General features: G+C 47.7%; 1 protein-coding gene across 2 annotated transcripts in view; it reads left to right on the top strand.

Annotated features, from left to right (window-relative positions):
• SUCLA2 (succinate-CoA ligase ADP-forming subunit beta) overlaps nucleotides 1-23618 on the top strand; it is a 196533-nt gene that overhangs the window by 72502 nt on the left and 100413 nt on the right. The window lies entirely within an intron of this gene.

Here is a 23618-nt window from a genome sequence, read left to right on the forward strand (position 1 = left end):
ACGGGGGACAAAAAGCGTAGGGGTCCCCCATATTCTTAACACCAGCACCGGGCTCCACTAGTTAGAGAGATAATGCCACAGCCGGGGGATACATTTATATCTGTCCCTGCGGCCGTGGCATTAAATCACTAACTAGTCATCCCTGGCCGGGGTACCCATGAGGAGTGGGGACCCCTTAAATCAAGGGGTGTCCCCCCCCCCCAGCCACCCAAGGGCCAGGGGTGAAGCCCGAGGCATCGTCCCCCCCCCCCCCATCCTTGGGCTGCGGATGGGAGACTGATAGCCAAGTGACACAAAGAAAGAATATTGTTTTTTGTAGCAGAACTACAAGTCCCAGCAAGCCTCCCCCGCAAGCTGGTACTTGGAGAACCACAAGTACCAGCATGCGGGGGGAAACGGGCCCGCTGGTACCTGTAGTTCTACTACAAAAAAAAATACCCAAATAAAAACAGTACACGCACACCGTGAAAGTAAAACTTTTTCTCTAACGTCCTAGTGGATGCTGGGGACTCCGAAAGGACCATGGGGAATAGCGGCTCCGCAGGAGACTGGGCACAAAGTAAAAGCTTTAGGACTAGCTGGTGTGCACTGGCTCCTCCCCCTATGACCCTCCTCCAAGCCTCAGTTAGATTTTGTGCCCGAACGAGAAGGGTGCAATCTAGGTGGCTCTCCTGAGCTGCTTAGAGTAAAAGTTTAAATAGGTTTTTTATTTTCAGTGAGACCTGCTGGCAACAGGCTCACTGCATCGAGGGACTAAGGGGAGAAGAAGCGAACTCACCTGCGTGCAGAGTGGATTGGGCTTCTTAGGCTACTGGACATTAGCTCCAGAGGGACGATCACAGGCCCAGCCATGGATGGGTCCCGGAGCCGCGCCGCCGGCCCCCTTACAGATGCTGAAGCAAGAAGAGGTCCATAAATCGGCGGCAGAAGACTTTCCTGTCTTCATAAGGTAGCGCACAGCACTGCAGCTGTGCGCCATTGCTCTCAGCACACTTCACACTTCGGTCACTGAGGGTGCAGGGCGCTGGGGGGGGGCGCCCTGGGAAGCAATGAATTTACCTTATTTGGCAAAAAATACATCACATATAGCTCCTGGGCTATATGGATGTATTTAACCCCTGCCAGTTTTCCAGAAAAAAGCGGGAGAAGAGCCCGCCGTGAAGGGGGCGGGGCCTATCTCCTCAGCACACAGCACCATTTTTCCCACACAGCTCCGCTGGTAGGAAGGCTCCCAGAATCTCCCCTGCATCCTGCAACTACAGAAACAGGGTAAAAAAGAGAGGGGGGCACTTATTTGGCAAAATAACAGATATAAGCAGCTATAAGGGATAGACACTTATTGTAAGGTTGTCCCTATACATATATAGCGCTCTGGTGTGTGCTGGCAAACTCTCCCTCTGTCTCCCCAAGGGGCTAAGTGGGTCCTGTCCTCTATCAGAGCATTCCCTGTGTGTGTGCTGGGTGTCGGTACGTGTGTGTCGACATGTATGAGGAGGAAAATGATGTGGAGGCGGAGCAATTGCCTATAATGGTGATGTCACCCCCTAGGGAGTCGACACCTGAATGGATGGCCGTAATTAAGGAATTACGTGACAGTGTCGGCACGTTACAGAAAACTGTTGACGACATGAGACAGCTGGCAGCTCAGTTAGTGCCTGTCCAGGCGTCTCAAACACCGTCAGGGGCTATTAAACGCCCGTTACCTCAGTGGGTCGACACGGACCCAGACACTGACTCCAGTGTCGACGGTGAAGAAACAAACGTATTTTCCAGTAGGGCCACACGTTACATGATCACGGCAATGAAGGAGGTTTTGCACATCTCTGATACTGCAAGTACCACAAAAAGGGGTATTATGTGGGGTGTGAAAAAACTACCCGTAGTTTTTCCTGAATCGGATGAATTGAATGAAGTGTGTGATGAAGCGTGGGTTACCCCCGACAAAAAACTGCTAATTTCTAAAAAATTATTGGCACTATATCCCTTCCCACCAGAGGTTAGGGCTCGTTGGGAAACACCCCCTAGGGTGGATAAGGCGCTCACACGCTTATCAAAACAAGTGGCGTTACCGTCTCCAGAAACGGCCGCCCTTAAGGAGCCAGCAGATAGGAGGCTGGAAAATATCCTTAAAAGTATATACACTCATACTGGTGTTATACTGCGACCAGCAATCGCCTCAGCCTGGATGTGCAGTGCTGGGGTGGCTTGGTCGGATTCCCTGACTGAAAATATTGATACCCTGGACAGGGACAATATATTATTGACTATAGAGCATTTAAAGGATGCATTCCTATATATGCGAGATGCACAGAGAGACATTTGCACTCTGGCATCAAGAGTAAGTGCGATGTCCATTTCTGCCAGAAGAGGATTATGGACGCGACAGTGGTCAGGGGATGCGGATTCCAAACGGCATATGGAAGTATTGCCGTATAAAGGGGAGGAGTTATTTGGGGGCGGTCTATCGGACCTGGTGGCCACGGCAACGGCTGGGAAATCCACCTTTTTTACCCCAAGTCACCTCGCAGCAGAAAAAGATACCGTCTTTTCAGGCTCAGTCCTTTCGTCCCCATAAGGGCAAGCGGGCAAAAGGCCACTCATATCTGCCCCGGGGCAGAGGAAGGGGAAAAAGACTGCAACAGACAGCTTCTTCCCACGAACAGAAGCCCTCCCCCGCTTCTGCCAAGTCCTCAGCATGACGCTGGGGCCTTACAAGCGGACTCGGGCACGGTGGGGGCCCGTCTCAAGAATTTCAGCGCGCAGTGGGCTCACTCGCAAGTGGACCCCTGGATCCTGCAGGTAGTATCTCAGGGGTACAAATTGGAATTCGAGACGTCTCCCCCTCGCCGGTTCCTGAAGTCTGCTTTACCAACGTCTCCCCCCGACAGGGAGGCGGTATTGGAAGCCATTCACAAGCTGTATTCCCAGCAAGTGATAATCAAGGTACCCCTCCTACAACAGGGAAAGGGGTATTACTCCACGCTGTTTGTGGTACCGAAGCCGGACGGCTCGGTAAGACCCATTTTAAATCTGAAAGCCTTGAACACTTACATAAAAAGGTTCAAGTTCAAGATGGAGTCACTCAGAGCAGTGATAGCGAACCTGGAAGAAGGGGACTACATGGTGTCTCTGGACATCAAGGATGCTTACCTCCATGTCCCAATTTGCCCTTCTCACCAAGGGTACCTCAGGTTTGTGGTACAGAACTGTCACTATCAGTTTCAGAATCTGCCGTTTGGATTGTCCACGGCACCCCGGGTCTTTACCAAGGTAATGGCCGAAATGATGATTCTTCTTCGAAGAAAAGGCGTCTTAATTATCCCTTACTTGGACGATCTCCTGATAAGGGCACGGTCCAGAGAACAGTTAGAGGTCGGAGTAGCACTATCTCAAATAGTACTACGACAGCACGGATGGATTCTAAATATTCCAAAATCGCAGCTGATTCCGACGACACGTCTGCTGTTCCTAGGGATGATTCTGGACACAGTACAGAAAAAGGTGTTTCTCCCGGAAGAGAAAGCCAGGGAGTTATCCGACCTAGTCAGGAAACTCCTAAGACCAGGCCAGGTATCAGTGTACAAGGGTCCTGGGAAAGATGGTGGCTTCTTACGAAGCGATTCCATTCGGCAGATTCCACGCAAGAACTTTTCAGTTGGATCTGCTAGACAAATGGTCCGGATCGCATCTTCAAATGCATCAGCGGATAACCCTGTCTCCAAGGACAAGGGTGTCTCTCCTGTGGTGGTTACAGAGTGCTCATCTCCTAGAGGGCCGCAGATTCGGCATTCAGGATTGGGTCCTGGTGACCACGGATGCCAGCCTGAGAGGCTGGGGAGCAGTCACACAGGGAAAAAATTTCCAGGGCTTGTGGTCAAGCATGGAAACGTCACTTCACATAAATATCCTGGAACTAAGGGCCATTTACAATGCCCTAAGTCAGGCAAGGCCTCTGCTTCAGGGTCAGCCAGTATTGATCCAGTCGGACAACATCACGGCAGTCGCCCACGTAAACAGACAGGGCGGCACAAGAAGCAGGAGGGCAATGACGGAAGTGGCAAGGATTCTTCGCTGGGCGGAAAATCATGTGATAGCACTGTCAGCAGTGTTCATTCCGGGAGTGGACAACTGGGAAGCTGACTTCCTCAGCAGACACGATCTTCACCCGGGGGAGTGGGGACTTCACCCAGAAGTCTTCCACATGATTGTAAACCGTTGGGAAAAACCAAAGGTGGACATGATGGCGTCTCGCCTCAACAAAAAACTGGACAGATATTGCTCCAGGTCAAGGGACCCTCAGGCAATAGCTGTGGACGCTCTGGTAACACCGTGGGTGTACCGGTCAGTGTATGTGTTCCCTCCTCTTCCTCTCATACCAAAAGTACTGAGAATCATAAGAAGGAGAGGAGTAAAGACTATACTCGTGGCTCCGGATTGGCCAAGAAGGACTTGGTACCCGGAAATTCAAGAGATGCTCACGGAAGACCCGTGGCCTCTACCTCTAAGACAGGACCTGCTCCAGCAGGGACCATGTCTGTTCCAAGACTTACCGCGGCTGCGTTTGACGGCATAGCGGTTGAACGCCGGATCCTGAAGGAAAAAGGCATTCCGGATGAAGTCATCCCTACCCTGATCAAAGCCAGGAAGGATGTAACCGTACAACATTATCACCGTATTTGGCGTAAATATGTTGCGTGGTGCGAGGCCAGGAAGGCCCCTACAGAGGAATTTCAACTGGGTTGATTCCTGCATTTCCTGCAAACAGGACTGTCTATGGGCCTCAAATTAGGGTCCATTAAGGTTCAAATTTCGGCCCTGTCGATATTCTTCCAAAAAGAACTAGCTTCTGTTCCTGAAGTTCAGACGTTTGTCAAGGGAGTACTGCATATACAGCCTCCTTTTGTGCCTCCAGTGGCACCTTGGGATCTCAATGTAGTGTTGGGATTCCTAAAATCACATTGGTTTGAACCACTCACCACTGTGGACTTGAAATATCTCACATGGAAAGTGGTAATGCTGTTAGCCCTGGCTTCAGCCAGGCGTGTATCAGAATTGGCGGCTTTATCCTATAAAAGCCCTTACCTAATTTTTCATACGGACAGGGCAGAATTGAGGACTCGTTCTCAATTTCTCCCTAAGGTGGTTTCAGCATTTCACTTAAACCAACCTATTGTGGTGCCTGCGGCTACTAGGGACTTGGAGGATTCCAAGTTGCTGGACGTAGTCAGGGCCCTGAAAATATATGTTTCCAGGACGGCTGGAGTCAGAAAATCTGACTCGCTGTTTATCCTGTATGCACCCAACAAGCTGGGTGCTCCTGCTTCTAAGCAGACGATTGCTCGTTGGATTTGTAGTACAATTCAGCTTGCACATTCTGTGGCAGGCCTGCCACAGCCAAAATCTGTAAAAGCCCATTCCACACGGAAAGTGGGCTCATCTTGGGCGGCTGCCCGAGGGGTCTCGGCTTTACAACTTTGCCGAGCAGCTACTTGGTCAGGGGCAAACACGTTTGCTAAATTCTACAAATTTGATACCCTGGCTGAGGAGGACCTGGAGTTCTCTCATTCGGTGCTGCAGAGTCATCCGCACTCTCCCGCCCGTTTGGGAGCTTTGGTATAATCCCCATGGTCCTTTCGGAGTCCCCAGCATCCACTAGGACGTTAGAGAAAATAAGAATTTACTTACCGATAATTCTATTTCTCATAGTCCGTAGTGGATGCTGGGCGCCCATCCCAAGTGCGGATTGTCTGCATTACTTGTACATAGTTATTGTTACAAAAATCGGGTTATTGTTGTTGTGAGCCATCTTTTCAGAGGCTCCTTCTGTTATCATGCTGTTAACTGGGTTCAGATCACAAGTTGTACGGTGTGATTGGTGTGGCTGGTATGAGTCTTACCCGGGATTCAAAATCCTTCCTTATTGTGTACGCTCGTCCGGGCACAGTATCCTAACTGAGGCTTGGAGGAGGGTCATAGGGGGAGGAGCCAGTGCACACCAGCTAGTCCTAAAGCTTTTACTTTGTGCCCAGTCTCCTGCGGAGCCGCTATTCCCCATGGTCCTTTCGGAGTCCCCAGCATCCACTACGGACTATGAGAAATAGAATTATCGGTAAGTAAATTCTTATTATTACATACATGCCGACACACACATACTTACCTATGTTGACACGAGGTTCGGTACACTTCTCCAAGTAGAATCCACGGTGTACCTGAAAATAAAATTATACTCACCAAAATCCAGTGTAGATCTGTCCTCTTCTGTTTTGTAATCCACGTACTTGGCAAAAAAACAAACCGCATTACCCGGACCACGCACTGAAAGGGGTCCCATGTTTACACATGGGACCCCGTTCCCTGAATGCCGGGACCCCCCGTGACTCCTGTCACAGGGGGTCCCTTCAGCCAATCAGGGAGCGCCACGTCGTGGCACTTCTCCTGATTGGCTGTGCGCGTCTGAGCTGTCAGACGCCACATCGCACAGCCGCACCATTATCTTCAATGGTGGGAACTTTGCAGTCAGCGGTGAGGTTACTCGCGGTCAGCGGCTGACAAAGAGCCCGAGGCTGGTTATGCTTAGGAGGGGGGACCACACGCAATTTATTGTGGGTTTTTTTAAACATTTTTGTGCCGTCCAAAAAGTCGAATCCAGGACGCACATATCCATCAATTGGTCCGTTTTTCGACAGCGGGACTGTCGAATCCGTTTTTTATTAAATATGTCTAATTCGGGTCCTGGCGTGAGGGTATGCGACTGTCGAATTGTGTCTAATTTAAAAACGGTCGAATTCCAGCCGGAATGCGACCGCAATTGCATATACCCCTATATCTCCTTGCAGCAGGAAGATAGCTCCGGACAAGACCACCTTCCCTAGTGAGAGGGAGTGTGGCTGAATTCATGGCAGTGTATGTAGAGTCAGAGTAGGAGAGAGTGCCCTCAGTGCCTACCTTATTTGAGCTAAGACATTAGGCTGATCACAGCCTGGAGGAAGGAAACAAATGGTACAGTCCAACACCTGAAAGAAGGATCTGCTGATGGACTGTTGTTAAACTCCTCTCAGACTCCACGTGGCTGCAAGCCTGGATAAATATCTGACTAGTCAAAAGATATATTTTCTACTCAGAAATTAAATTTTTCTGTACGTATGCTATGTAAACTCCGTATATGTATTTCTGTATATTCTGGTATTTTTCCCTTGCTGACAGAATACCTAAAAAGGGGAGTATTTTTAAAGACTAAGTCTGGTGGAGGGAAAAGTAATTCATATGCCGGGCAGAGATTACTGCTGGTACTATTGGAGACCAGACTGTGTTAGGTCATTTACCTTTTCCATAGCTTCGATTATGCAAGAATTGTCTAGATTTGCCTCCAATCAGAATAAGATACAGTCGGGGTCTAAATTAGACCATGGTACTAACAATACAGATAGTTTTTCTTCAGGAGGTTCCGGGCCTTAGGTTTCCCTGTCTGTGTACTGGAAATTGGTCCTTAATTGGTAAAATGTCCATAAAAGGAGCGGGGGGATTTACAGCACATGGTACAGTCCAGCACCTGTAAAGGAAGCTGATGACTTCTATAGACTCCTTTTCCCACTCTTCTAATGCTGGAAACCTGAGACCGGTATCTGACAAACTTTTTATTTTGTTTTATTAAGATAATTATGTATTTTCTATGCATGTATGCTGTTGACACTGCCCCTCTTTGAGCATTCAAAATCCAGGGTATTTCAATATACAGTACATTCTTTGCATTTTGATTGCAATTAACTATTGGGGATTGGCTCAAATCCTTTACCAGAGACAAAAATCTTCTCAGATGGTAGACCTGCTCAGCGAGACGTACAACCACACAGCCCTGGAAATCCCAATCTTGGAAGATATGCAGGATTGGTCCAGGTTAGTATTTGATGGAAGTACAATCAAGGTGCTAGAATTAAGAACAGTTCTAATAACTTTGAAGAAAGCTCAATATTGTATTCAGAGAACAACTGTTAGGATTCAGTCAGATCATGCTACAGCAAACAGAGTCCATATCCTTTATTGGGGAGGGACAAGAGGTCTCTGGCGATGAGTAATTCTGCTCAGGTCCTGTCTGTAGCAGAGTTTCATTTTCCAGCAATATCTGCAGTCTTGTATACTAGGAATAAAGGAAGGGAAGCATGACTGCTGATTTGTTAGTCCATTTTACCAGACAAATTGTCTCTGCATCCAGAAGCTTGAGCAGTCTGGTTTATGAGGTATAGTCAGCCAGAGATAGACTTATTGTATCTTGAATATATAACAAGACAGTAAAGTGCAAAGTCAGGGATCCATTAGTGTTCTAATAGATGTCCTAGAATTTCATCTGGTACATTTACACTGATAGCCATACTTCCTTATTCTCAGGAAGCTATAAAAGATGGCAGTATAGTTATCTTGGTGGCACTAGACTGGTAAAGGAAAGTTTGGTACTCTGGGTACTGAACATGGCAGTGGGTCCATGGATTGGAATCCCATTTCAACAGGACAAGGTTGTTTTAGGCAGTGCCGTAACTAGACATTTTAGTGCTGTGTGTAAGAAACAGCATTGACGCCCCCCCCCCCCCCCCATATCTAAAATAGGGCCAGAGCACGCCTTAGGAGCGCAACAAAAAAAAGTATGCGTGGCTTCATGGGGAAGGGGCGTGGCCACAGATAATACCAATTCATATTACGCTGCACAGTAGTCTCTCTTATTCAAATTACGCTGCACATTTAGCACCCTTGCACACACAGGTAGAGTCCCCTTTTACAGAGTAGGGCAGGTAAAGTCCCCTTTTACAGAGTAGGGCAGGTAGAGTCCCCTTTTGCACAGTAGGGCAGGTAGATCCCCCTTTAGCACAGTAGGGCAGGTAGAGCCCCCTTTAGCACAGTAGGGCAGGTAGAGCCCCCTTTAGCACAGTAGGGCAGGTAGAGCCCCCTTTAGCACAGTAGGGCAGGTAGAGGCCCCCTTTAGCACAGTAGGGCAGGTAGAGGCCCCCTTTAGCACAGTAGGGCAGGTAGAGGCCCCCTTTAGCACAGTAGGGCAGGTAGAGCCCCCTTTAGCACAGTAGGGCAGGTAGAGCCCCCTTTAGCACAGTAGGGCAGGTAGAGCCCCCTTTAGCACAGTAGGGCAGGTAGAGCCCCCTTTAGCACAGTAGGGCAGGTAGAGCCCCCTTTAGCACAGTAGGGCAGGTAGAGCCCCCTTTAGCACAGTAGGGCAGGTAGAGCCCCCTTTAGCACAGTAGGGCAGGTAGAGCCCCCTTTAGCACTGTAGGGCAGGTAGAGCCCCCTTTAGCACTGTAGGGCAGGTAGAGCCCCCTTTAGCACTGTAGAGCAGGTAGAGTCCCCTTTAGCACTGTAGGGCAGGTAGAGCCCCCTTTTACACAGTAGGACAGGTAGTCACAATGGGGAGAGAGATAGGGATGGGAGGTACAGAGAAAGAGAGAGGTGGGAGGGGGAGAGACACGCATATACAGCGGTACCTCTGTGATGTCTGTAGTGCAAGCAGCTATGGCGGCAGGGGGATGTCTCTGTGCTGGTAACAGCTGTAGCTGCGGTACACTGTGGAATCAGAGCTGCTGGAGCTGCTGCCACTCTGTCATCGCATCTCCAGCATCCCCTGCGAGATGAGGCGCGGCTTCAGCCCAGGCTAGTGCATGAGAGGGGATGAGCGGGGTGGAGCACACGGGGAGACCGAACAGCGCTGCCGGCTATAATGTACATCAGCAGCTGTGCGTCCGGCAGAGGAGCCAGGCGCAACGCTACTGTTATAGTGGTCAGCGCTGCAGCTGAAGGTGGCCAATCGGGGTGGATGCGGATGGTGTGCCTACAGTGCAAATGTGCTGTGTGCAAAGCGCTGTCCGCCCACACTTAGTTACGGCACCCCGGTAAGAGCACAGTAGGCTATATACTCATATAGAGGAATGCAAACCACGCACTCCCTCTCACACACATGCCCACACTAATCCCCCCATCACTGATGTCTCTGTGCTCCTCATCTCACAGGGGTCAGGAAGCCTCATTGTCCATCAGCGGATACCCTGGCTGCTCTGCTTTGTGCATCCCCATCTTATGATGACGAGCTGTGGGGAGCGCGTCACTCCACCGTAAGCATAGCCTGTCCCCCGCCCGGCTGCCCTTTCCTGGCTCTATGCAGCGCTTGTAAGGAGCCGCTGAGCTCAGGAGGAACGCGCACACAGTCACATTGCTCTGCACAGAGCTGACTGCATTGCGAACGCTCTAAGCACAGGTGAAAAACGTGCGCCGCACCCAGCAGCTGTGCAATCACTGCGCTCACAGCTGCCAGGGCAGGAAGTTTTCAACCAGGTAGCCGGACACTGCAATATTTGTCCGGCCCTATGTGTTTGCCAGCAGATGCGTCCTCAGTACAGATGCACTGTATGCAACGCACCGCTGGCACACACCAAATTACGCCCATGGTTTTAGGGACCGATTTGTTGTTAGATTTACGGTGTGGTTTTTGAAGATAGGATAGTCTGGAAGTATTTATATTACTTGCTGTAATAAGGAAATGGGTGTTTTCTTATTCCATTTTTATATAATTATTCATACAGATTGGCTGATTCCAGAAGTTAAGACTTCCTATATGTTCTAGTTCTTTAGTTACTACCCTTAGAACCTTGCAAGAGATGGGCCTGACGTGGGTAACTTGAATACAAGAGTGTCGAGATTAGTTTGTCTTTGAAAGTTCTAGTCTAAGGTCACGTGGATAGTGTTATACACTGCTGGGGTTCCCATTAATCAGGAAACTGTATTAACACCATTTGCTTATTCAGCAAAACATCAGATCAGTCTTTAATGTTCCTGGTAGATATTTTAATAAAAGTATGTATCTGTAGTGGTCAATCGGTATGTGACAAACTGTTAGTTACTTATTATAACTAACAGCTTCTGGGCAGACTACAGCCATATGATTAGGGCTACAGTTCTGCAGCCATATGAAGGTTCTGAATGATTTTTCCGTTCGGATCTCTGAATACCCACTTGGTTGATGCTTGTGGGTACCATGGCACTGAACAGCTATGCAGAGCAGTTACAGAGACCTCAGTTCATACATTCACCAGGTTTACACATCATGATTTTGCTTCCATGAATGTTCCTTCTGAGGAAAATTTGGGTTCAGCTAAGGCTTGACATACCCTCCTTTTTGGTGCATCCCAGTGGTAGAAGTGAGGGAGAAAATAAGATTTTTGGTTCTTACCGGTTAAATTAATTTCTCTGAGCCCATCAGGGGGACATATAGGTCCCTCTCGTAATGGTTGTGCATATGAGAAGGATGTAATACTGTCCTTAGTTCTTCAACCTACTGTTAAAGCTTGTCAAGTTCACACTGTAGAAGGGGTTGGAGGGGAGGAAATTACAGACCTCTTTAAAAAATGTTTTTAACATATTACTCACTGGCTCAACACTCACTAAACCCCCATAGTATAAGTGATCCCCATGATGGACTCAGAGTGTTTTTTTTTTTGTTTTGTTTTTTATTACTTGCTCTGCTGTCTTTGAGTAAAAGTATTTTACAGAAATCCCTGAAGTGCTCGGTGCTGGTGAGCACTTCTGAGCCATTTAATTTTGACCTTATTGTTTTTTTGTAGATATTAAAAACTGCTACTAGGTAGCATACCTTCTAATCTGGTTATCCAATTCCAAATGATAAAAACAGGCCGATAGTGAGATTTTGAATCAATGGTCAATATCGGTTCATCCAATTATAGCCCGTTTTTATCGGCTGGAAAATGTTCCATTTTCAGTTGATAACACAGAGGGCCCGATTCAGACCTGATCGCTGTTGTGTGAATTTGCAAGGCAGCCGATTATTGATCGTCTGCGCATGTGTACAGATCGTAGTACGCATGCATGGGGCCAAACTGTGACAAAATCCAGCAACTTTTTTAATCGCTAGGTGTACGCAAGTTGATTGACATGATGCAGGTATTTGGGCAGTGGTAACTCACTGTTTTCTGGGAAATGCAGGCAAGCCCAAGCGTTTTAAGCAAGGGTGTGTGTAGTCTGCTCCTACCCTCCATCGTGACCTGCAGCTCCCCTTCAACCTTTTTGGTAGGACTCCTTGCTTGTACAAATGCCAACTTTTATTAATATTTTGATGGGACACCTATCCATATTTTAATGTATGTCATGTATTTTATTTTATTTCATTTCTAGATTAAATGTGTTCTATGAGAGCTACTGGGTAGCGCCATTTTGTTACCACGTCACTCCATTCTGCTTGCAATTGTCTCTGGTCTTTAGGGCCACCCTATTGGTAACAAAGGCTAGCTGATACTTGGAGAAGCGCCCAGGGGGTGTCTGTCACCAATCAAAGAGACATTGGTCTACTGGGTTCTAGAGTCAACGCTATGTCGATTTCTGCTAGACGTGTCCTGTGGAACATGCAATGGACAGGTGATGCCGACTACAAGAGGCATATGGAGGTTTTACCTTACAAGGCTGAGGAATTGTGTGGAGAAGGGCTCTCGGACCTGGTCTCCACAGCTATAGCTGGTAATTCTGATCTTTTGCCTTATATTCCCTCACAGCCTAAGAAAGCATGACATTATCAAATGCAGTCCTTTCGGTCGCAGAAAAACAAGAAAGTACGAGGAGCGTCCTTTCTTACCAGAGGTCAGGGCACAGCTAGTTCCCAGGAACAGAAGTCCTCCCCGGCCTCTACTAAATCCACCGCATGACGCTGGGGCTCCGCTAAGGGAGTCCGCCCCAGTGGGAGAACGTCTTCGACTCTTCAGCCACATCCGAATTCACTCACAGGTGGATCCCTGGGCGATAAATCTCAGGGTTACGAACTGGAATTCGAAGAGGTGCCTCCTCGCCGGTTTTCCTTATCGGACCTACCGGCTTCTCCCCCAGAAAGGGAGATATTAAATACAATTCACACATTGTATCTCCAACAGGTGGTGCTCAAGGTTCCCCTCCTGCAACAAGGAAGGGGATATTACTCAACCTTGGCTGTAGTCCCGAAACCGGACGGTTCGGTCAGACCTATTTTAAAATTAAAATCTCTGAACCTATACTTGAAAAGGTTCAAATTAAAAATGGAATCGCTCAGAGCGATCATCGCCAGCCTGGAAGGGGGAGATTTTATGGTGTATCTAGACATAAAGGCTGCATACCTTCATGTTCCCATTTATCCACCCCATCAGGCGTACCTGAGAATTGCGGTACAGTATTGTCATTACCTATTTCAGGGTAATTGGCGGAAATGATGGTGCTCCTACGCAAGCAAGGAGTCACAATTATCCCATACTTGGACGATCTCCTAATAAGGGCGAGATCAAAAGAGCAGTTGTTGAACAGCGTGTCACTTTCGCTGAAGGTGTCACAGCAACACGGCTGGATTCTCAATATCCTGAAGTCACAGTTGGTTCCTATGACTCGTCTGCCCTTCTTGGGTATGATTCTGGATACGGACCAGAAATGGGTTTACCTCAAGATAGAGAAGGCCCAGGTACTCATGACTCTGGTCAGGAACCTGTTGAAACCAAGACAGGTGTCAGTGCATCACTGCACTCGAGTCCTGGGAAAGATGGTGGCATCATACGAGGCCATTCCCTTTAGCAGGTTCCATGCGAGGACTTTCCAATGGGACCTACTGGACAAGTGGTCCGGGTCACATCTACAGATTCATCAGTTGATCACCCTATCCTCCAGGGCATATCTCCTGTGGTGGCTGCAGAGTGCTCACCTTCTAGAGGGCCGCAAGTTCGGCATTCAGGACTGGATCCTGGTGACCACGGGCGCGAGCCTCCGAGGTTGGGGAGCAGTCACACAGGGAAGAAATTGCCAAGCTCTTTGGTCAAGTCAAGAGACTTGTCTTCACATCAACATCTTGGAACTAAGGGCCATATGAGACCTTACTTCGCGACCAACCGGTTCTGATTCAATCAGACAACGTCACCGCTGTAGCTCTTGTAAACCGCCAAGGCGGCACAAGGAGCAGAGTGGCGATGGCGGAAGCCACCAGAATTCTTCGCTGGGCGGAGAATCATGTAAGCGCACTGTCAGCAGTGTTCATTCCGGGAGTGGACAACTGGGAAGCAGACTTCCTCAGCAGACACGACCTACATCCTGGAGAGTGGGGACTTCATCAGGAAGTTATCGCACAGATTGCAAGTCGGTGGGGATTGCCACATATAGAGATGATGGCGTCCCACCTCAACAAAAAGCTACAGAGGTATTGCGCCAGGTCAAGAGACCCTCAGGCAGTAGCGGTAGATGCCCTAGTGACACCGTGGGTGTTCCAGTCAGTCTATGTATTTCCTCCTCTTCCTCTCATACCCAAGGTGTTGAGAATAATAAGGAAAAGAGGAGTGAGAACAATCCTCATTGTTCCAGATTGGCCACGAAAGACCTGGTATCCGGATCTGCAGGAAATGCTTACAGAAGATCCATGGCCTCTTCCTCTAAGACAGGACCTGTTGCAACAGGGGCCATGTCTGTTCCAAGACTTACCGCGGCTGCGTTTGACGGCATGGCGGTTGAACGCCGGATCCTAGCGGAAAAAGGCATTCCGGATGAGGTCATTCCTACGCTGATAAAGGCTAGGAAGAACGTGACATCTAAACATTATTTCTCTGACGTCCTAGTGGATGCTGGGAACTCCGTAAGGACCATGGGGAATAGACGGGCTCCGCAGGAGACTGGGCACTCTAAAAGAAAGATTAGGTACTATCTGGTGTGCACTGGCTCCTCCCTCTATGCCCCTCCTCCAGACCTCAGTTAGATTTCTGTGCCCGGCCGAGCTGGATGCACACTAGGGGCTCTCCTGAGCTCCTAGAAAGAAAGTATATGTTAGGTTTTTTATTTTACAGTGAGACCTGCTGGCAACAGGCTCACTGCAACGAGGGACTAAGGGGAGAAGAAGCGAACCTACCTGCTTGCAGCTAGCTTGGGCTTCTTAGGCTACTGGACACCATTAGCTCCAGAGGGATCGACCGCAGGACCCGTCCTTGGTGTTCGTTCCCGGAGCCGCGCCGCCGTCCCCCTTACAGAGCCAGAAGCATGAAGATGGTCCGGAAAATCGGCGGCAGAAGACTTCAGTCTTCACCAAGGTAGCGCACAGCACTGCAGCTGTGCGCCATTGCTCCTCATACACACTTCACACTCCGGTCACTGAGGGTGCAGGGCGCCGGGGGGGGGGGGGGGGCGCCCTGAGCAGCAATAAAAACACCTTGGCTGGCAAAATAATCACAATATATAGCCCCAGAGGCTATATATGTGATAATTACCCCTGCCAGAATCCATAAAAAAGCGGGAGAAAAGTCCGCGAAAAAGGGGCGGAGCTATCTCCCTCGGCACACTGGCGCCATTTTCTCTTCACAGTGTAGCTGGAAGACAGGTCCCCAGGCTCTCCCCTGTAGTTTTCAGGCTCAAAGGGTTAAAAAGAGAGGGGGGGCACTAAATTTAGGCGCAATATTGTTTATACAAGCAGCTATTGGGGAAAATTCACTCAGTGATAGTGTTTATCCCTACATTATATAGCGCTCTGGTGTGTGCTGGCATACTCTCTCTCTGTCTCCCCAAAAGGCTGTGTGGGGTCCTGTCCTCAGTCAGAGCATTCCCTGTGTGTGTGCGGTGTGTCGGTACGGCTGTGTCGACATGTTTGATGAGGAGGCTTATGTGGAGGCGGAGCAGATGCCGATAAATGGGATGTCGCTCCCTGTGGGCCGACACCAGAGTGGATGGATAAGTGGAAGGTATTAACCGACAGTGTCAACTCCTTACATAAAAGGCTGGATGACGTAACAGCTATGGGACAGCCGGCTTCTCAGCCCGCGCCTGCCCAGGCGTCTCAAAGGCCATCAGGGGCTCAAAAACGCCCGCTCCATCAGATGGCAGACACAGATGTCGACACGGAGTCTGACTCCAGTGTCGACGAGGTTGAGACATATACACAATCCACTAGGAACATCCGTTACATGATCCCGGCAATAAAAAATGTGTTACACATTTCTGACATTAACCGAAGTACCACTAAAAAAGGGTTTTATGTTTGGGGAGAAAAAGCAGGCAGTGTTTTGTTCCCCCATCCAATGAGTGAATGAAGTGTGAAAAAGCGTGGGTTCCCCCGATAAGAAACTGATAATTTCGAAAAAGTTACTGATGGCGTACCTTTTCCCGCCAGAGGATAAGTTACGCTGGGAGATATCCCCTAGGGTGGATAAGGCGCTCACACGTTTGTCAAAAAAGGTGGCACTGCCGTCTTAGGATACGGCCACTTTGAGTGTACCTGCTGATAAAAAGCAGGAGGCTATCCTGAAGTCTGTATTTACACACTCAGGTACTAGACTGAGACCTGCAGATAGTGCTGCTGCAGCGTGGTCTGTAACCCTGTCAAACAGGGATACTATTTTGCGAACATAAGACGTCGTCTTATATATGAGGGATGCACAGAGGGATATTTTGCCGGCTGGCATCCAGAATTAATGCAATGTCCATTCTGTCAGGAGGGTATTAGAGACCCGACACTGGACAGGTGATGCTGACTTTAAAAGGCACATAGAGCCTTATAAGGGTGAGGAATTGTTTGGGGATGGTCTCTGGGACCTCGTATCCACAGCAACAGCTGGGAAGAAACATTTTTACCTCAGGTTTCCTCACAGCCTAAGAAAGCACTGTATTATCAGGTACAGTCCTTTCGGCTTCAGAAAAGCAAGCGGGTCAAAGGCGCTTCCTTTCTGCACAGAGACGAGGGAAGAGGGAAAAAGCTGCACCAGTCAGCCAGTTCCCAGAATCAAAATTCTTCCACCGCTTCCTCTGAGTCCACCGCATGACGCGGGGGCTCCACAGGCGTAGCCAGGTACGGTGGGGGGCCGCCTCAAAAATTTCAGCGATCAGTGGGCTTGCTCACAGGTGGATCCCTGGATCCTTCAAGTAGTATCTCAGGGGTACAGGCTGGAATTCGAGGCGTCTACCCCCCCCCCGCCGTTTCCTCAAATCTGCCTTGCCGACAACTCCCTCAGACAGGGAGGCTGTGCTAGAGGCAATTCACAAGCTGTATTCCCAGCAGGTGATAGTCAAGGTGCCCCTACTTCAACAAGGACGGGGTTACTATTCCACACTGTTTGTGGTACCGAAACCGGACGGTTCGGTGAGACCCATTTTAAATTTGAAGTCCTTGAACACATACATAAAAAAATTCAAGTTCAAGATGGAATCGCTCAGGGCGGTTATTGCAAGCCTGGAGGAGGGGGATTACATGGTATCCCTGGACATCAAGGATGCTTACCTACATGTCCCCATTTACCATCCTCACCAGGAGTACCTCAGATTTGTGGTACAGGATTGCCATTACCAATTCCAAACACTGCCGTTTGGACTGTCCACGGCACCGAGGGTCTTTACCAAGGTAATGGCAGAAATGATGATACTCCTTCGAAAAAAGGGAGTTTTTAATTATCCCGTACTTGGACGATCTCCTTATAAAGGCAAGGTCCATGGAGCAGTTGGTCGGAGTAGCACTATCTCGGGAAGTGCTACAACAGCACGGATGGATTCTATACATTCCAAAGTCACAGCTGGTTCCTACCACACGCCTGCTGTTCCTGGGGGAGAAAGCCAAGGAGCTGTCATCTCTAGTCAGAGACCTCCTGAAACCAAAACAGGTATCAGTGCATCACTGCACACGAGTCCTGGGAAAAATGGTAGCTTCTTGCGAAGCAAAATTCCATTCGGCAGGTTCCATGCAAGAACCTTTCAGTGGGACCTCTTGGACAAGTGGTCGGAATCGCATCTTCAGATGCATCAGCTGATAACCCTGTCTCCAAGGACCAGGGTATCTCTACTGTGGTGGCTGCAGAGTGCTCATCTTCAAGAGGGCCGCAGATTCGGCATACAGGACTGGGTCCTGGTAACCACGGATGCCAGCCTTCGAGGCGGGGGGGCAGTCACACAGGGAAGAAATTTCCAAGGACTTTGGTCAAGTCAGGAGTCGTCCCTACACACAAATATTCTGGAACTGAGGGCCATTTACAATGCCCTAAGTCTGGCAAGGCCTCTGCTTCAAAACCAGCCGGTACTGATCCAATCAGACAACATCACGGCAGTCGCCCATGTAAACCGACAGGGCGGCACAAGAAGCAGGATGGCGATGGCAGAAGCCACAAGGATTCTCCGATGGGCGGAAAATCACGTCTTAGCACGGTCAGCAGTGTTCATTCCGGGAGTGGACAACTGGGAAGCAGACTTCCTCAGCAGACACGACCGACACCCGGGAGAGTGGGGACTTCATCCAGAAGTCTTCCAACTGTTGGTAAACCGTTGGGAAAGGCCACAGGTGGACATGATGGCGTCCCGCCTAAACAAAAAACTAGATATTGCGCCAGGTCAAGGGACCCTCAGGCAATAGCTGTGGACGCTCTAGTGACACCGTGGGTGTACCAGTCGGTTTATGTATTCCCTCCTCTGCCTCTCATACCAAAGGTACTGAGAATAATAAGAAAAAGGAGGAGTAAGAACGATACTCGTGGTTCCGGATGGGCCAAGAAGAGCTTGGTACCCAGAACTTCAAGAAATAATATCAGAGGACCCATGGCCTCTACCGCTCAGACAGGATCTGCTACAGCAGGGGCCCTGTCTGTTCCAAGACTTACCGCGGCTGCGTTGGATGGCATGGCGGTTGAATTCCGGATTCTAAAGCAAAAGGGCATTCCGGAGGAAGTCATTCCTACGCTGATAAAAGCCAGGAAAGAAGTAACCGCAAACCATTATCACCGTATTTGGCGAAAATATGTTGCGTGGTGTGAGGCCAGGAAGGCCCCAACAGAGGAATTTCAGCTGGGTCGTTTTCTGCACTTCCTACAGTCAGGAGTGACTATGGGCCTAAATTTGGGTTCCATTAAGGTCCAGATTTCGGCTCTGTCGATTTTCTTCCAGAAAGAACTGGCTTCACTGCCTGGAGTTCAGACATTTGTAAAGGGAGTGCTACATATTCAGCCCCTTTTTTGTGCCTTCTGTGGCACCTTGGGATCTCAACGTGGTGTTGAGTTTCTTAAAATCACATTGGTTTGAGCCACTTAAAACTGTGGATTTGAAATATCTCACGTGGAAAGTGGTCATGTTATTGGCCTTGGCTTCGGCCAGGCGTGTGTCAGATTTGGCGGCTTTGTCATGTAAAAGCCCTTATCTGATTTTCCATATGGATAGGGCAGAATTGAGGACTCGTCCCCAGTTTCTCCCTAAGGTGGTATCAGCTTTTCACTTGAACCAACCTATTGTAGTGCCTGCGGCTACTAGGGACTTGGAAGATTCCAAGTTACTGGACGTAGTCAGGGCCTTAAAAATTTATATTTCCAGGACGGCTGGAGTCAGGAAAACTGACTCGTTTTTTTTATCCTGTAGGCACCCAACAAAATAGGTGCTCCTGCTTCTAAGCAGACTATTGCTCGCTGAATTTGTAGCACAATTCAGCTGGAGCATTCTGCGGCTGGATTGCCGCATCCTAAATCAGTAACAGCCCATTCCACGAGGAAAGTGGGCTCATCATGGGCGGCTGCCCGAAGGGTCTCGGCTTTACAACTTTGCCGAGCTGCAACTTGGTCAGGGGCAAACACGTTTGCTAAATTCTACAAATTTGATACCCTGGCTGAGGAGGACCTTGAGTTCTCTCATTCGGTGCTGCAGAGTCATCCGCGCACTCCCGCCCGTTTGGGAGCTTTGGTATAATCCCCATGGTCCTTACGGAGTTCCCAGCATCCACTAGGACGTCAGAGAAAGTAAGATTTTACTCACCGGTAAATCTATTTCTCGTAGTCCGTAGTGGATGCTGGGCGCCCATCCCAAGTGCGGATTGTCTGCAATACTTGTATATAGTTATTGCCTAACTAAAGGGTTATTGTTGAGCCATCTGTTGAGAGGCTCAGTTATATTTCATACTGTTAACTGGGTATAGTATCACGAGTTTTATACGGTGTGATTGGTGTGGCTGGTATGAGTCTTACCCGGGATTCAAAATCCTTCCTTATTGTGTCAGCTCTTCCGGGCACAGTATCCTAACTGAGGTCTGGAGGAGGGGCATAGAGGGAGGAGCCAGTGCACACCAGATAGTACCTAATCTTTCTTTTAGAGTGCCCAGTCTCCTGCGGAGCCCGTCTATTCCCCATGGTCCTTACGGAGTTCCCAGCATCCACTACGGACTACGAGAAATAGATTTACCGGTGAGTAAAATCTTATTTACCGTATATGGCGAAAATATGTTTCTTGGTATGAGGCCAGGAGTGCTCCTACGGAAGAATTACATCTGGGCCGTTTCCTTCACTTCCTACAGACTGGAGTGAATTTGGGCCTAAAATTAGGCTCCATTAAGGTTCAGATTTCGGCCCTATCCATTTTCTTTCAAATAGAATTGGCTTCTCTCCCAGAAGTTCAAACTTTTGTGAAGGGAGTGCTGCATTTTCAGCCTCCTTTTTGTACCTCCGGTGGAGCCTTGGGACATTAACGTGGTTTTAAGTTTCCTTAAGTCACACTGGTTTGAACCACTTAAAACGGTAGAGTTAAAATATCTCACTTGGAAGGTGGTCATGTTATTAGCCTTGGCTTCAGCTAGGCGAGTGTCGGATTTGGCGGCTTTGTCACATAAAAGCCCCCTATCTGGTTTTCCATATGGATAGAGCGGAATTGCAGACCCGTCCTCAATTCCTGCCAAAAGTGGTTTCATCCTTTCATATGAACCAACCTATTGTGGTGCCTGTGGCTACGTTTGACTTGGAGGATTCCAAGTCCCTTGATGTGGTCAGGTCTTTGAAAATTTACGTGGCTAGAGTCCGAGAAACAGAAGCACTGTTTATCCTGTATGCGACCAACAAGATTGGTGCCCCTGATTCAAAGCAGATTATTGCTCGCTGGATCTGTAACACGATTCAGCAAGCGCATTCTTTGGCTGGATTGCCGCTACCAAAATCGGTCAAGGCCCATTCCACTAGGAAAGTGGGCTCTTCTTGGGCGGCTGCCCGAGGGGTCTCGGCGCTACAGCTGTGCCGAGCTGCTACTTGGTCGGGGTCAAACTCCTTTGCAAAGTTCTATAAGTTTGATACCCCGGCTGAGGAGGACCTCCTATTTGCTCAGTCGGTGCTGCAGAGTCATCCGCACTCTCCCGCCCGTTTGGGAGCTTTGGTATAATCCCCATGGTCCTTACGGAGTCCCCCGCATCCTCTAGGACGTAAGAGAAAATAAGATTTTAAACCTACCGGTAAATCTTTTTCTCGTAGTCCGTAGAGGATGCTGGGCGTCCGTCCCAAGTGCGGACTACTTCTGCAAGACTTGTATATAGTTATTGCTTAAATAAGGGTTATGTTTTAGTTGCATCGGTTTTGAACTGATGCTATGTTGTTTCATACTGTTAACTGGGTAGTTTATCACAAGTTATACGGTGTGATTGGTGTGGCTGGTATGAATCTTGCCCTTGGATTAACAAAAATCCTTTCCTCGTACTGTCCGTCTCCTCTGGGCACAGTTTCTCTAACTGAGGTCTGGAGGAGGGGCATAGAGGGAGGAGCCAGTGCACACCCAGATCTAAAGTCTTTCTTAAAGTGCCCATGTCTCCTGCGGAGCCAGTCTATCCCCATGGTCCTTACGGAGTCCCCAGCATCCTCTACGGACTACGAGAAAAAGTTTACCGGTCGGTTTAAAATCTTATTTTTTTCTATTTTGATGGCGATTACTATATCCAATGAAAAGGAACTGCTATGGGCACTAGTTTTGCCCCTGCATATGCAAACCATTTCATGTCTTTTTGGGAACATCACATTTTGTCAGAACAATTTCAGGACCCCAGGATCATAAAATGGGGGCGCTATATCGATGATATACTTTTCATTTGGAAAGAAGAGCTTGAGAATTTTGTCATCGTTTAAATTCCATCATCATGAACATTCATTTGTCCTTTCAGATTAGTAAAGAGGAAGTGAATTTCTTGGATCTATTACTCTATATACAAAATAATTGCATACATACAAGGCTAGATTGTAAACCTACAGACAGTAATAATTGTATTCCAATCCAAAGCGAACACCACCGAAACTGGCTGAATGGAATACCTAAAGGTCAATTTATTAGAGTAAGGAGGAATTGTACCGAAGACTCTGTATACTATAATCAAATTCAAGAAATGTAGAAGGCATTTATTGAAAAGGGTTATGACAAAAGCTCTCTTGGATCAACAGCTGAAACAGTTATGCATATTGAAAGATCATCATTACTCGAAGAAAAGAATAAATCAGTTTCTAAGAACAATTCTAAATCACATTGGTCTTTTCTGACAGGATAGGATTCGAATCATAAACAGATAGAAACCGTCATAAAAAAACACTGGCATGTTCTGCAAATGGCTACCATTCTCATATTCCGGATAAACCTACATTTATTTACGGAAAAGCAAAGAATCTAAAATCGCAACTGGTCAAGTGCACTCTACTATCTCATCCGATTACTCTGATCCACATAAAGGGATTTAATCGCTGCTGCATGTGTATGGCATGCAAACAAATAAAAAGTGACACTTCAAAATACACCGAAATTCATATTAATGGGACTTCAGTGAAAATTAAAGATTTCATTACTTGCAATACAACGAATGTAATATATTATCGTATGCACCTGCAATAAAGGTTATATTGGAAAAACGACGAGAGCATTGAATACGAGGCTTTCTGAACATTTAAGAAACATAAAGAAAGGTTTAATTACACATAATCTTTCGGAACATTGCAAATTGGAATATGATTGTTCAATAAACTCTTAAATATTTTGCCGGCCTGATTCATATCAAACCTACCTGGCGATATCGCAATACTGAGAAGATCCTGGCAAAAACTGAAATGAGGACTATATTTAACCTATATACGCTCACACCAAATGGTCTAAATCAAGATTTTGAAATAAAATGGTTTCTTTGATCTTTTTTAACGTAAATAAAACTTTTTTTTTTTTAAATCTTGCTTTATTGTTTGTTTTATTATTGCTGACCTTCTAATAATTATATATTTCCTTCTTTTGAAGTAAAACATAAAAAAAAACATTTGGATTACAAATTAAGACAAATTACAGTTTAACCACTTAACTGATGATTTATTTCACCAAAAACCGCTCCGAAATTGTCGGTTTTCTTTATGAGTGTAGTAGGTGAAGAACATGAATTTAACCCTTTCCCAAATGATTTTAGTTTAAAAAAAACGGGAAAAAAAGATATATATTTTTTACCCCCCCTTCCCCAAAACATCAAAACATTGATCGGGAACATTGAGACCATTGGGAACATCGCGACCATCGCGGCTATTATCGTGGCTTATAAACACACGAAGCATAGTCCCCAAAGTGCTGGCATCTGGGGTCCAATTGTATATCCTCCGGCAAATCCATTATCTCCGGCAAATTACTGCAGATAATTGAATACCCCACTGAGTTTTGTGGAGGTCCAAACAGGAGGACACCATACACTAGTTATGTCAAGAGTTTCTGTAGGAGATAACTTAAAAACAGTTGTCCACTGTAGTGACCTCTGTGCATGAAAGGGCTAAAGGAGGATATGTCCGTTATACATTCAAAATACATTTTAAGTTTGTTACTTGTAAAACGTCTTTTTTTTGTTTTGTCAT

Source organism: Pseudophryne corroboree, chromosome 2 (assembly GCF_028390025.1).
Source record: "Pseudophryne corroboree isolate aPseCor3 chromosome 2, aPseCor3.hap2, whole genome shotgun sequence".
NCBI classification, from domain to species: domain Eukaryota; kingdom Metazoa; phylum Chordata; class Amphibia; order Anura; family Myobatrachidae; genus Pseudophryne; species Pseudophryne corroboree.